Below are 15,978 nucleotides of genomic sequence, written 5' to 3'. Positions count from 1 at the left end.
GGAGATAGAACTGTCTCATCGCACACCAAGAAGTAAGGAAAATACATAGAGCTCTGGAATTCTGTGTGTGCAGCAAAGCAGGGCAGCTTCGGAGCAGGAGAAATGATTTATTTTGACATGCAGCCTCTTATCTCTCTCAGGTCCTGCCGCCCTTTTATCCTTCTGATTTTTTATCGCCCTAAGCTATGGCCTTTGTTGCCTTTCCAAAAATCCAGCCCTGTATGTCTGTCGGATGTGTCTGCACATGTATTTGTGTATCTGTGCCCATGTTTGTGAATATACAGTATTTAAGTGTCCTTGTGTCTATGCATCTCTATAGGTTTGTGTGTATCTGTGTGTATATGTTTGTGTGTGTATGTATTCCGGTGGGATTGTTCCGCATCAATCATAACCATACGTATTGTATTCCTTGCAGTGACAATGATCGAACACAAAATCACGCGAAGAATAAATCACATGAAGGAAAAAGTGCAACACCTGGAGATTAGACAAAAATACCGGCATTCATTTCTCAATGTAAAAAAAATAAACAGTAAACCCTTTTATTCTTACAGCTACATTTCCTAAAGTTTCTTGTAACTAATGTGCTTTTTTGTACTATAAAAATGGTGAATTGCTAATGGGTGATGTGCTGCACCTTGTTGTGTGTTTCCATTGTATTATATGTGTTTTTCTTGAAGGACCACAAAGCTGCGAACACCCATCACTACACACTTCAGGTGCATGGCCCAGTATTAGGCAGTAACAACATTCCTGCGGGGGCTGGTGATCCAGGGAACCTTGCTACAGACTCGGGGCGCATGCTCCAGTATTAAGCAGTAGCAACACTCCTGAGGTGACTGGTGATCCAGGGAACCTCGCTACAGACTCGGGGCGCATGCTCCAGTATTAAGCAGTAGCAACACTCCTGCGGTGACTGGTGATATAGAGAACCTCGCTACAGACTCAGGCGCATGCTCCAGTATTAGGCAGTAACAACACTCCTGCGGTGACTGGTGATCCAGGGAATCTCGCTACAGACTCGGGGTGCATGCTCCAGTATTAAGCAGTAACAACACTCCTGCGGTGACACGTGATTCAGAGAACCTTGCTACAGACTCGGGGCGCATGCTCCAGGATTAGGCAGTAACAACACTCCTGCAGAGACTGGTGATCCGGGAACCTCGCTACAGAGTTGGGGTGCATGGCCTTGTATTAAGCAGTAACAACACTCCTGCGGTGACACGTGATTCAGAGAACCTTGCTACAGACTCGGGGCGCATGCTCCAGGATTAGGCAGTAACAACACTCCTGCAGAGACTGGTGATCCACAGAACCTCGCTACAGAATTGGGGTGCATGGCCCGGTATGAGGTAGTAGGTAGTAACAACACTTCGCCGGTGACTGGTGATCCGAGAGAACCTTGCTACAGACTCCTGGAGCATGCTCCAGTATTAAAACAAACAAAAACCGAGCATGCATAATTGAAGCACTTAATATTGCTAATAACATCAGCGTTGGTATAAGTAGGGGGAATAGGTCATAGACCTGAGACAATACCTAGAAACAACAAAAGAAAAAGAGTACCCCTTTTAAGTCAAACTATATAGCACTTATCTGAGAAAAATAATTGGTCGAGAGGCCAAAAGTAAATGCGAAAAAATCTTTATTGAAACCAACTACAAAAATGTAAAAGCAATTAAAAACAAGACAGCCATGCCTAGGTCATAGGCCCCTATTATACTGAATACAATGCCCGAGCTCTGCATGTTTAAGGGTACAACCATAAATATTGGAAGCCTGTTGCACCTCTCTCAAGAGACTCCGATCTCAAAAATTCTGACAGTATCAGATGTGTAGTTATAATAATAATAAAAAAATAAACTGACACTGTGTCACAATCAAAACAAGGGAGAGGTGCAAATACCCATCCGGTACACACAAATATATAGCTTTCGACTCCCAACATCTGCACCAAAAAATGATTAAAGTGCTAGTGCTAAGAATACAACATCCTACAAAAAGGTATTGGAGAAAAAGATATAGTGCAAAAAACGCAAGGAATTAATAGCAATCTTTTAAAGAGACAATGAAGCGAAAAAAAATTATGATATTATGATTTGTATGTGTAGTACAGCTAAGAAATAAAACATTAAGATCAGATACATCAGTCTAATTGTTTCCAGTACAGGAAGAGTTGAGAAACTCCAGTTGTTATCTCTATGCAAACAAGCTATTAAGCTCTACGACTAAGTTAGTCATGGAGAGGGCTGTTATCTGACTTTTATTATCTCAACTGTAAGTGAACTGTTTTCTTTTTATCTGCTAGAGGTGAAGTCATTACTTCACAGACTGCTCTTAAAGACTCATTTTGAAAGCTTAGTGTTGTGTAATCTGCACATATTAGAGAATGATGCAATGTTAGAAAAAACACTATATACCTGAAAATAAAAGTATGAGAATATTTTCTTTGCTGCTAATCTTCTAGTAATTATTCATAGTACACAACCAATTCATCATATCATATTTTTTTTTTCGCTTCGGTGTCTCTTTAAGAACACAATTTAATAAAAAGGAAAAAACACCATTAAGCCGTGTGCAAAGCTGTGCTGAAACCTTTTAGTAGTACCCCGAAAACGGGTGTACAGTCAATTAGTGAGGTAGATAAGACTGTGAGGTAGAAAAGTATATAGGCAATTGAGTGAGGTAGATAAGACCCTGAGTTAAGGTAGCCATACACTGGTCGATTTGCCATCAGATCCGACCAACAGATAGATCCCTCTCTGATCAAATCTGATCAGAGAGGGATCGTATGGCTACCTTTACTGCAAACAGATTGTGAACCGATTTCAGCCTGAAACCGTTCACAATCTGTTGTGGTGGTGGTGCTGCCACCGCTCCTCCCCCCCCCCCCCCCCCGCCCGCATACATTACCTGCTCTGACGGCACGACTGCCCCCGGTCACGGCTGCTCCGTCTCCGCTATGGTCTCCAGGTCCGGCATGCTTCAGTTCCTCCTGCCCGGCAGGAAGTTTAAACAGTAGAGCGCCCTCTACTGTTTAAACTTCCTGCCGGGCAGGAGGAACTGAAGCATGCCAGTGACCAGAGCGGAGACGGAGCAGCGGTGACCGGGGGTCGTTGCGCCGGCGGAGCAGGTGATGTATTGCCGTTCTATTGCGTCGGTCGTCGGGCACTCGAACGCCGCTAGTCGCTAGCGGCGTTCGAATGCCCGACGACCGACGCAATAGAGCGACAATACATCACCTGCTCCGCCGGCGCGACGGCCCCCGGTCACCGCTGCTCCGTCTCCGCTCTGGTCTCCGGCATGCTTCAGTTCCTCGTGGGCGATCGACGGTAATTTTCTGCACGGAGCGATCGACGGGATCAGACGAAATGGATCGAAATTCGGCGTGTAGCGCGAACGATTGGCAGCAGATTCGATCCCAGTGATCGAATCTGCTGTAGAAACGGCGGCTAATTGGGCCAGAGCTTTAGAGAAGTTTCTAGGCAAGCTAGTGAGGTAGATAAAGGTTGTGAGGTAGAATGAAAACAGAGTTGGTAAGAAGCGCAGAGCTCACCTGAATAATGAAGTAATTAGACCTAAGAATGGCAGCATCGGCGCTGTCCGACTAGTCCCTTTGCAGCTTCGCGGAACTAGTTGGACGGCACACAAAAGCCTAAAATACCGAATGCAATATTTTTCCGACCAGATTTTTCTTTTGCACAGCCTTTTATGAATTGACCTCTATATCTGCATTTAAGGAGGGCTTGGATTCTTTCCTTGCATTGAAGGGCGTCCACGACTATAATTACTGGTTAATTCCCGGGAGAGTTGATCCAGGGATTTATCCGACTGCCAACTCGAGTCGAGACAGAATTTTTCCCTCTTAAATCTAAGTTAATTGGCTCAGGCCTTCTAAGGTTTTTTTGCCTTCCCCTGGATCAACTGGGATATATGTGGGTTCGGGAGGGTGGTTTTTTGTTTGTTTTCTGGTGGAACTTGATGAACGGGATGTCTTTTTTCAACCAAACTATGTAACTGTATCAAACATTCAAATTGTCTAATAAACCTTTTGGATCCCAGCATCCCCAAAATACAAACTATCAGTGGGGATTCTTAGGCCTGGTTCGTCAAGCAGTTCAGCCTCCCACGACTGCCATTCGGATGCAATGAAAATGCAACCGAAAGGCAGTAATTCTAACGCCACAAATGTCAGGGATTTAGACACCGTGGCATTACCAGGTGGCGAAAAATCATCTCATGTTACTTCTGATGTAAGTTGACTTTGTGACTCCGATGACTCAAGTATAAATTGACTTAGGAAAGTGTGCCATTAAGAGTTTCAGTCCCCAAATGCAGCAATTGTACCCTGTGGCCCCCAAGTTAAGCCATGGACACAGCCAGTGACCGCAGAACAGGGAAGCAGAAAATTTGAGTGCCAGCTGGCTGCAGAAGTTTGGACGTCACCTATTGAATTATCGGTAAGTAGGAGAAAAAGTCTCCTTTTTTCCACTTAAATAATAGTATTGGTAAATTGACCAATATTCTACTATTGGCTTTTCTGAGGCCCCAAGTTTCTTTTTTGACATACGCACAGGACAATGCCTCATAAAAATGCATGTGTAGAAAGAGGTAGGAGGTTGTACAAGTGCTAGTCAAGCAAAATATAAGGTCTGCTCATCCAGAATTATTGAAAAAGTTTTACCGTATTACATATAGTATTCAAAAAAGCTATTAAAGGACTCATGAGCCCCTTCAGCCCCCCCCCCCCCCCCCCAAAATGTAGATTTTCTTACCTGGGGTTTCTTCCAGCCCCTAAAAGGTCATTGTGTCCCTCGACACAGCTATGGTTCTCTCCGGGATCCTGCTGTCAGCCTGTAAGGATCGATGACCCTTGATCAGCAGTAGTCTGGGCAGGCTCAGTCCGCCCTCAATGACATGGGCGTGTACGTGCCAGGTGTTTGCTTGCACCCACGCATGTGCAAAAGGTGCTGACCAATCAGGGGTCAGCAATCCTTACAGGCCTGCAGCAGAGCCCCATAGAGAACCAGAGCTGCACTGAGGGACCCAAATGACTTCTGTAAGTAAAGCTGCTTTTTTTCTGGCCTCGTGAGTTGTTTAATCATGCCAAAAGTGTAGGGTGAATGCAGAGACTCAAAAACATTAACATAGGGCCGGATTTATCCATAGGTACTGTAGGCAAATGCCTACAGGCGGCCCATGTATAAAAAGAAGCTCATTGGCCACCCCAAAGTGGCCACTCTGCTCCCCCCTCCCTCTGCAGAGCGGTAATGAGAAGAGACTCACTGGCTCTCGACATTCCAGCGATGATGTCGCTTCAGCAGCAGCGAGTCCAGCATTGTCTCCATACCTACAGTGGATCTCTGTGCTTGTGACCCGGCGGCTCCTATCAGTGCGTCACATGATCCATCATGTGACTCACCGGGGGTGTAGCAATAGTCATAGCAACTGCTAAGGAGCCCTAAGGGAAGAGGGGGGCCCAGATGGTATCTAATGTGCTCACTATTAACTTTGCTTTGTTGCTCCACCCACTGACTTTGTCTCAGTGCTCATGGACTGTATAGAGTACACATCGCATGAAAATGTAAACTGACTAATAAACTCACATTCATAGGGGAGGGGCAGATGCCATTGCTTAAGAGTGCCCAAATATGAGGGCCCCACAAAAATGTTGCTATGGGGCCTTATGTCTAGCTAGGCCACTGTGACTCGCTGCTACAATTCGCCAGGTCACGCGCAGAGAGATTCGCGGCTGTAGCTATGGCGATGACGCTGGACGCGCTGCTGAAGGGACGTCAATGCTGGAACATCAGGAGCTGTTGAGTCTCTTCTCTTTACTGCTCTGCTTGCACTCTGCAGAGGGAGGAAGGGGGATCAGAGGAGGCACCTATAGATGGCTAACCTATGCTGTGGCACCTATAGCTGGCTAACCTATACTGGGGCATTTATAGATAGCTAACCTATACTGGGGACATCTATAGCTGGCTAACCTATACTGTGGCACCTATAGCTGGCTAACCTATACTGGGGCACTTATAGCTGGCTAACCTATACTGGGGCACCTATAGCTGGCTAACCTATACTGTGATTCCTATAGCTGGCTAACCTACACTGGGGCACCTATGCCGGGCTACCTATATTGGAGGCAACTATACCTGGCCAACCTATACTTGGGAATCCATAGCTTACTAATCTATTCTGGGGCACCTATGTCTATCTACCAATACTGGGACACCTATAGCTGGCTACCTATACTGTGGGCACCTGTGCTTGCTAACCTATACTGGGGGCACCTATAGCTGGCTAATGTATACTGAGGCACTTCGAGCTGGCATGGGGGGAGGGAAGCACATCTGAATGTTTATGGGGGTGTATGATGGGATGAAGCCTGTGTTAAGGGGCGGAGTTAAGGGCACCAGAGCTTATGTGCTTATTGGCTCCTGAGCTGTAAATCCAGCCCTGCAATAACATGTTTGTAAAACCCTGAACCTTAAAGCCAATGGGTACCGATTTAAAAATAAAAAAGTCAGATACTCACCTAAGGAGAGGGAAGGCTCGGTCCTAATGAGACTTCCCTCTCCTCTCCCGATGCCCGGTCTTGCTCAGGATACCCCGTAGCAGTATTCGACCAGTTCAGTCAAATACTACCATCATTAGGACCGAGCCTTCCCTCTCCTTCGGTGAGTATCTGACTTTATTTTTAAACCGGTAACCATTCACTTTAAAGTATATAGAGGTGCACCTCTAGACTAAAGCGTCCCCTGCATTTAGTAATGCAAAATGTCAGTAGACCCAGCATTTAATAATGACACTCTGAATATGTAATAACACTTTACAAGCACTAAAGCGGTAGTTTAACGATACTGTATGAGCAGGCCTCTATACAGCAGCACGTGGAGGTAAGGCCATTCATTATCAGCGTGGGGCATTTCGGCACAGGGTGAAGCTGAAAAACTTCACACCGCTCCTGCACAGACTCTGGGCCCGCACTGATTACTAGTCCCCCTCCAAGTTGTAACAACTCAGGCCAGGGAGATGTATTTTCAGACACCAGCTATTGCCAGTGGCTGAATTACCCTACTAATTGTGAGGCACCTGGCTGATGCTCCTGGGCGTCAGGGCTAAATATATACAAGGTGCATTTCTCTGCGTTTTCCTTCTTTGTTGGGCAAGAGTTCAGGTCTACTTCAAGGAGGTTAACGAGAACCAAGCACCACAATTATTCTCCTGGTTTCTAATGCTCGGCACACACAATGAGATTTTCTGGAAGACTTAATGTCAGATCGATTATTTCCAACATGTCCAATCTGATTTGGATTTGATGTTTCCCCCACCCCTTCTAGCTACTTATTATTTATCCAGGGGTAGGTGTAAACTCTGAAGCACAGTAGTCATCTAACCCCCACCCCCGCTGAGCTTTTTTTTTGCTCTCTGCTCCTGAAGAATTACATCAGTTCTTTATGCCTGTAGCTTCTTCAGTTGGCAGACCTCGGAAGTAGGAGGCAGTAGGGTAATAAACGCCTCTGGTTAACTCTTAGATTTAAAAAGAAGAGGTAAAATTGATTTTTTTTATTAATGAGTCACACTGCTGGCATGCATATTTAATGTGCTATTGAGATGACCTGGGTGCTAAAAATGGTGCTCGGGAAAGATGGCTTTCTCTAGCCGAAATACAAGCCAAATTCTCTAATATGAACCTGGACTGGCGGGGATACTGCCAGACAGGGCCGGGCCGAGGCATAGGCTGGAGAGGCTCCAGCCTCAGGGCGCAGTGTAGGAGGGGTTGCAGAATTCATTCAGCGGTCATTCCTAATTGTGTTTGAAGCAGAAAGAAATAAGAAAAGGGGATACATGGCAGTGACTGCAAGCCAGATAACTAGATATTAAGGTGTTGGGGAGGTTGTGGGCCCTGTGGCGCCTCTTAGCTGGCCACTAACGGTCCAATTTCTAGCGAAAAATCGTTCGAGCGATCAGAAATTCTGATCGGACGAAAAATCGTTCACTACACCATCAACTAACCAATCATTGCTTCCTATCTATCACGACCACCAAGAAAATCCAAATTTTCGTTCGACGAAAATTCATTCGGGCGACATTTTTTTCACTCGTTAATAATCGATTGTGTCCACCAATGGAGATTATTTACAACCAATCTGATCAGAATTTCTGATCGCTCGAATGATTTTTCGCTAGAAATTGGACAGTTAGTGGCCAGCCTAGGTCTAATAGCAATCAGTGTGTGACCGCTGGGGTGGCAGGGATGAAGGGGCGCACTTTGGTGTCTCAGCCTTGGGTGCTGGAGGACCTTGTCCCGGCTCTGCTGCCAGATTAGACACTTCATACATATGCAGAGGTTAGACATACCATCCAGAGTACGCTTGACAGCCTTCGAGGAGCTTTGTTTAGCTTCTGGCACGCATGAGAAAACACTGGGGAGAACTTTCACGATTAAAAGGGAGAAGTACCATATGTATCTCAGCCCATAAACCCAGTATAGCAATCCATATCCAAGAAATGAATTACAACATTTTAGGCAGATGGTACTACACTCCACAACGCTTACAGCAAATCTTCCCAGACAGAAACCCTCACTGCTGGCGCTGTAATTTGGAGGTGGGCTCTTTAACCCATATACTTTGGTCTTGCAGTATTTTAACTACTTTTTGGAAGTAAATTGATGAAATTTTGCATAAAATGTGAAAGAGAGACATCCCTTTCTCTGCCCAGTTCTTTCTCCTACAACTTCACAAGTGGGCGATCAAAAGCCGAGATCGGTAGTCAGGCACCTTCTGAATGCTGCCAGAGTAGTGCTTGTTAGGAAATGGGGCCCCCACAGCACCCTCCCTACAAGAATTTATAAAGGAAGTAGATTCAATACGTAGACATGAAAGTGATTGCTTGAGGATACTTGGGAAAACTGACCAAGATAAGAAAACATGGTCCCTCTGGGATAGATATAGGGAGTCTGAGGACCTCAAGGTTAGATTGGTTTAAGTTTATGAGGGGGAAAAGGTTTCCCCCCCGACATGGCATTCTAATTCATATCACACAGTGTACTAATAACTCGGATGCTCCCCCCCCCCCCACCTTTTATACTAGTGATGCCTAGGAACTATTTGTTTTCTTTTGGTTTGATTTACGTTTCTTGGTAGATCATCTGTGTAACATACCCGCAAGGGTCATTAATAGCACAATTCTAAGAGCAAGATAACTTCTTTGCCATTTACCCTAAATATCCAGCATTGGAGAACACGGACAGGGCTTAGCAACCAATAGTACCATATAACATTTTACACCAGTTTAATACAGTGAGCAGCATATGGTCTGAGCACTGACAAGCTGACCATCCAACCCTTCAACCTATGCAGCAATGCTGTCAGCACTCATGTTTGTTTGCAAAAGACAACCTCTGGATTTGACATTGAGGACATGTACTCAACTACTTACGTCGACCATGGCGGGGCCTGTTATAAGTGGAACCTTTCTTCTTAAACTGCTGTATGGTCTTGACCAAAGAAAGCACAAAAGCTGCCCATGCCCAGCGTATTCCAAATCCAGGAAGTGACTGACGTCACTTCCGCATTTGCAGTACACTAGACGCAGGTAGTGTGTAACTCTCTGGCTTGGCTGTTGCCCAGAATTCTGAGGTCTATTACTATAAGTGAAAGTCTGGCTCAGGCAGCGGCGGTGGGGACAGCACTGGAAGCACAGCGATCAGCGGTGGTGGCAGGCACAGCACACGTGCCCTCAAAGATGGCTCTGCATGCCGCCTCGGGTATGTGTGCCATAGGTTTGCCATGACTGCTATAGGCACTAGAGTTGGGCCGAACGGTTCGCCGGCGAACCTGGTTCGCGCGAACCTAGGTGGTTCGCGTGCGGGTACCGCACGCGAACTTTATTGCGGAAAAGTTCGCCCCATTGCGGTTCGCCCCATAATGCACTGAGGGTCAACTTTGACCCTCTACATCACAGTCAGCAGGCCCAGTGTAGCCAATTAGGCTACACTAGCCCCTGGAGCCCCACCCCCCCTTATATAGGCAGGCAGCGGCGGCCGTGGCCACTCGTGTGCCTGCATTAGTTAGAGTAGGGCGAGCTACTGCAGTCTCTCATAGGGAAAGATTAGTTAGCCTTAGCTTGTCCCTGGCTGCATACCTGTTCATTGATCCTGCCACTGCATACCTGTTCATTGATCCTGCCACTGCATACCTGTTCATTGATCCTGCCACTGCATACCTGTTCATTGATCCTGCCACTGCATACCTGTTCATTGATCCTGCCACTGCATACCTGTTCAGTGATCCTGCCACTGCATACCTGTTCATTGATCCTGCCACTGCATACCTGTTCATTGATCCTGCCACTGCATACCTGTTCATTGATCCTGCCACTGCATACCTGTTCATTGATCCTGCCACTGCATACCTGTTCATTGATCCTGCCACTGCATACCTGTTCAGTGATCCTGCCACTGCATACCTGTTCAGTGATCCTGCCACTGCATACCTGTTCATTGATCCTGCCACTGCATACCTGTTCTGTGAACCCACCACTGCATACCTGTTCTGTTCAGTGGACCCGCCACTGTATACCTGTTTAGTGAACCCGTCACTGCATACCTGTTCTGTTCAGTGGACCCGCCACTGTATACCTGTTCAGTGGACCCGCCACTGCATACCTGTTCTGTTCAGTGAACCCGCCACTGCATACCTGTTCTGTTCAGTGGAGTTTGGTGTGTCAGTGTGAAGCAGTACCTTAATTACACTCCCTGATTGATGTATACACATGCAAGATGTTTTAAAGCACTTTAGGCCTGTCATTTAGCATTCAATGTGATTTCTGCCCTTAAAACGCTGCTTTGCGTCAAATCCAGATTTTTCCCGGTGACTTTTGGCGTGTATCCCACTCCGCCATGCCCCCCTCCAGGTGTTAGACCCCTTGAAACATCTTTTCCATCACTTTTGTGGCCAGCATAATTTTTTTTTTTTTTCAAAGTTCGCATCCCCATTGAAGTCTATTGCGGTTCGCGAACTTTAACGCGAACCGAACCTTCCGCGAAAGTTCGCGAACCCGGTTCGCGAACCTAAAATCGGAGGTTCGGCCCAACTCTAATAGGCACTAGTGTATAGTCTCATCGGGATAGGAAGGGGCCCTCCCTAAACTGTTCCCACAACGTTGGGTAGCAGGAGTGTGTCCGAGTAACTGGGGGAAAAGGCCATATCTGGTGAACTGCAAGTCTCAAACACCAAATTTGCTGTGCATTCTCTGGGTGCCCCGAGGGCCCTACATAGCAATTTTCGGCCCACTGGCACTGACAGAACAGAAGTTGCTGAAAGTGCCCTGGCCACCCAAAAATGGACATTGATGCCCAATGCCGAACTTTGGGGGCCAGGGGCTCCAAGCTTAACATGCAGGTGTTCCTCTACCTGGTGAAGATGCATGCCATGTTTGGGCCCCTGGCCCCAAGTATACCTGATCTAGAGCCCAAAAACTGTTTTGGGTTATTTTTTTAAAAAAGTATATGGTTTCTGGCCTTGTTTGAAACCCAATATCTCCGGCTCTGGGGGATTCAGATACCCCAAATTTGGAGTGCATGTAGAACATGCATCGAGCTAGACACTGGCATTTAAACCTAAGCTCTGAGCCCTGGAATTCAAAAGCAGTGAATGCCCAAACTTGGATAATTTCAAACTTGAACAATTTTCTTTCACCTGTGCCCACGTGTAGCCCCTAAACTTTTATAACCACACCTGAAATTTGGGGTCACTCGAGGAAAGGGCCTCTGAGATATTGCCTCCCAAAGAGGGGGCACACAGGCACAACAAATTTAATAAAATGTGGGGCATATCTAGAGTTGAGCTGAAATTTTCGTAATTTCGCATTACTATAATTACGCATGCGAAATTTGCGATTACGATGCGAAATTAGCGTAGCGAAATTGCCATTAAAATCGTAATTGAAAATACCGTAAGCGTAATTTTCAACGCGAAATTTCGCGTTTCGTATCATGCCGTAATTTCGCATTAAACGCTACCGTAATTTCGCGTTAAACCGTAACGCTCCGTATAATATAAAAAAGCCGCCGACTTTAAGGGTTAATAGCAAAGCCCCCTTAAATGTTAAGAGCCTCAAATTTGGAGAATATATTAAGGAGATCAGGAGGAATAAGAGGAAAAATTTTTTTTTCAAAAAGGCCTTATAGTTTTTGAGAAAATCGATGTTAAAGTTTCAAAGGAAAAATGTAAACATTTAAAAACCCGCCGACTTTAACGGTTAATAGCAAAGCCTGCTTAAAGTTTAGGAACACCAAATTCCCAGGGTATATTAAGGGGATCAGTGGGAATAAGAGGAAAAATTTTTTTTTCAAAAAGACCTTATAGTTTTTGAGAAAATCGATTTTTAAGTTTCAAGGGCGAAAATGTCTTTTAAATGTGGAAAATGTCAGTTTTTTTTGCACAGGTAACAATAGTGTATTATTTTCATAGATTCCCCCAAGTGGGAAGAGTTTTACTTACTTCGTTCTGAGTGTGGGAAATATAAAAAAAAAACGACGTGGGGTCCCCCCTCCCAGACCTCTTTAACCCCTTGTCCCCCATGCAGGCTGGGATAGCCAGAATGCGGAGCACCGGCCGCGTGGGGCTCCGCACCCTGACTATACCAGCCCGCATGGTCCATGGATTGGGGGGTCTCGGAAGGGGAGGGGCAGCCAAGCTTTCCCCTCCCCCTCCGAGCCCTTGTCCAATCCAAGGACAAGGGGCTCTTCTCCACCTCCGATGGGCGGTGGAGGTGGAGGCCGCGATTTCCTGGGGGGGAGGTTCATGGTGGAATCTGGGAGTCCCCTTTAAAAAGGGGTCCCCCAGATGCCCACCCCCCCTCCCAGGAGAAATGAGTATAGAGGTACTTGTACCCCATACCCATTTCCTTTAAGAGTTAAAGTAAATAAACACACAGACACTTAGAAAAAGTATTTTAATTGAACAAAAAACATAACCACGAAAAAAGTCCTTTAATATTCTTAATTAACCATTAATACTTACCTGTCCCTTTAAATAAATGATCCCTCGCAATAGCCTCGGAAATGTTCTATCAGTTACAATGTAACAAAGTTATTACAATGTATCAACTTTGTTACATTGTAACTACGCCGCACCCGACGCCACTCGCCGCTCAGCCGCCGCATACGCGTCCGTGCAGGACGCTAAGTCCCCGCAGCTCCCGCTGTCCACCCCGCCCACATCTGTCACCCACATGTCACCCACATGTGGGTGACATGTGGGTGACATGTGGGAGAGGCGGGGAGGGCAGCGGAGCCGGCGGGGACTTAGCGTCCTGCACGGACCCGACAGAGCTCTGAGCTATAGCTCAGAGCTCTCTAAAGCATCTTTGTATTTGGGCTCCAAGGAGCCCCATTGGTCCTTAGCAGACCAATGGGGTTCCTTCAAATCAGAAGGAACCCCATTGGTCTGCTAAGGACCAATGGGGCTCCTTGGAGCCCAAATACAAAGATGCTTAGAGAGCTCTGAGCTATAGCTCAGAGCTCTGTCGGGTCCTGCAGCGCAGACGCGGTGGCGGCGGCGGCGGTGAGTGACGTCGGGTGCGGTGTAGTTACAATGTAACAAAGTTGATACATTGTAATAACTTTGTTACATTGTAACTGATAGAACATTTCCGAGGATATTGCGAGGGATCATTTATTTAAAGGGACAGGTAAGTATTAATGGTTAATTAAGAATATTAAAGGACTTTTTTCGTGGTTATGTTTTTTGTTCAATTAAAATACTTTTTCTAAGTGTCTGTGTGTTTATTTACTTTAACTCTTAAAGGAAATGGGTATGGGGTACAAGTACCTCTATACTCATTTCTCCTGGGAGGGGGGGGTGGGCATCTGGGGGACCCCTTTTTAAAGCGGACTCCCAGATTCCACCATGAACCTCCCCCCCAGGAAATCGCGGCCTCCACCTCCACCGCCCATCGGAGGTGGAGAAGAGCCCCTTGTCCTTGGATTGGACAAGGGCTCGGAGGGGGAGGGGAAAGCTTGGCTGCCCCTCCCCTTCCGAGACCCCCCAATCCATGGACCATGCGGGCTGGTATAGTCAGGGTGCGGAGCCCCACGCGGCCGGTGCTCCGCATTCTGGCTATCCCAGCCTGCATGGGGGACAAGGGGTTAAAGAGGTCTGGGAGGGGGGACCCCACGTCGTTTTTTTTTTATATTTCCCACACTCAGAACGAAGTAAGTAAAACTCTTCCCACTTGGGGGAATCTATGAAAATAATACACTATTGTTACCTGTGCAAAAAAAACTGACATTTTCCACATTTAAAAGACATTTTCGCCCTTGAAACTTAAAAATCGATTTTCTCAAAAACTATAAGGTCTTTTTGAAAAAAAAATTTTTCCTCTTATTCCCACTGATCCCCTTAATATACCCTGGGAATTTGGTGTTCCTAAACTTTAAGCAGGCTTTGCTATTAACCGTTAAAGTCGGCGGGTTTTTAAATGTTTACATTTTTCCTTTGAAACTTTAACATCGATTTTCTCAAAAACTATAAGGTCTTTTTGAAAAAAAATTTTTTCCTCTTATTCCTCCTGATCTCCTTAATATATTCTCCAAATTTGAGGCTCTTAACATTTAAGGGGGCTTTGCTATTAACCCTTAAAGTCGGCGGCTTTTTTATATTATACGGAGCGTTACGGTTTAACGCGAAATTACGGTAGCGTTTAATGCGAAATTACGGCATGATACGACTGTAATGCGAAAATTACGCGAAAATTACGCTTACGCGAAATTTCGCGAAATCCTTCTTCATTACGATTATGTACTTACGGCCATAATCGTAATTACACTAATTACGCGAAATTTCGCAAAATCGTAATTAGGTCATTACGCTCATCTCTAGGCATATCTCTGGCTCTGGGGTGCAGGTAACCCCAAATTTGGAGTATAGGAACGTCAATATGCCTTCTACATATCAAATGTCAACAGCCTGGGATGTTCCTAACAGAAAACGCTCCCAAACCAAACTTCTTTTTGGGGTGCAGTATCTCTGGCTCTTGGAGGGCTAGCATGACCCCGATTATGCCCTTATGTAGCCATGATCCTCAGCTACACACACCTGAAATTTAGGGTCTCTGGGGCTAAGGACTCCAGAGATGTGGCCTCCCAAAGGGGGGAACCTGGACCAGTAAACGTGCTCCACAGTGCCACCTCTGGCCATGAAGGACTTAGGACTTAGTATCCTCTGATATTCTCTAATTTGTAAGATACTCAATATACCTCCTGGTGGCCACAGGTGGTAATACCACTAACCTGTGGGGGGGGGGGGGGGGAGTGCAAAATTGGCATATAGTGGCCACAATTGGTAAAGTTGTGACTTTTAGTTTCAGAGCACTGAAAATATGATTGGATTATTTCACAAATCTTTTCTCTTGACCTAACTTGCAGTCTCTATGTGTTTGTGTGTGTTGTGGTGGGACAGGCAGGGTCTGTGTGTGTGTGTTGTGGTGGGACAGGCAGGGTCTGTGTGTGTGTGTTGTGGTGGGACAGGCAGGGTCTGTGTGTGTGTGTTGTGGTGGGACAGGCAGGGTCTGTGTGTGTGTGTTGTGGTGGGACAGGCAGGGTCTGTGTGTGTGTGTTGTGGTGGGACAGGCAGGGTCTGTGTGTGTGTGTTGTGGTGGGACAGGCAGGGTCTGTGTGTGTGTGTTGTGGTGGGACAGGCAGGGTCTGTGTGTGTGTGTTGTGGTGGGACAGGCAGGGTCTGTGTGTGTGTGTTGTGGTGGGACAGGCAGGGTCTGTGTGTGTGTGTTGTGGTGGGACAGGCAGGGTCTGTGTGTGTGTGTTGTGGTGGGACAGGCAGGGTCTGTGTGTGTGTGTTGTGGTGGGACAGGCAGGGTCTGTGTGTGTGTGTTGTGGTGGGACAGGCAGGGTCTGTGTGTGTGTGTTGTGGTGGGACAGGCAGGGTCTGTGTGTGTGTGTTGTGGTGG

At 46.4% G+C, this 15,978-nt stretch overlaps 1 protein-coding gene across 3 annotated transcripts in view; it reads left to right on the top strand.

The window, feature by feature from the left end:
* Positions 1-553, top strand: part of LOC137561749 (polymeric immunoglobulin receptor-like) — a 120,021-nt gene extending 119,468 nt beyond the window's left edge. For all 3 annotated transcript variants that reach the window (XM_068273099.1, XM_068273097.1, XM_068273098.1), the window contains one exon: positions 416-553. The gene's annotated coding sequence lies outside the window, so the exon portion shown is untranslated. The remainder of the gene's footprint in view (positions 1-415) is intronic.
* Positions 554-15,978: the final 15,425 nt, after the last annotated feature.

Source organism: Hyperolius riggenbachi, chromosome 3 (assembly GCF_040937935.1).
Source record: "Hyperolius riggenbachi isolate aHypRig1 chromosome 3, aHypRig1.pri, whole genome shotgun sequence".
Lineage (NCBI taxonomy): Eukaryota > Metazoa > Chordata > Amphibia > Anura > Hyperoliidae > Hyperolius > Hyperolius riggenbachi.
The sequence above is the reverse complement of the archived record's forward strand: the minus strand, read 5'-3'. Positions and strand labels throughout refer to the sequence as shown.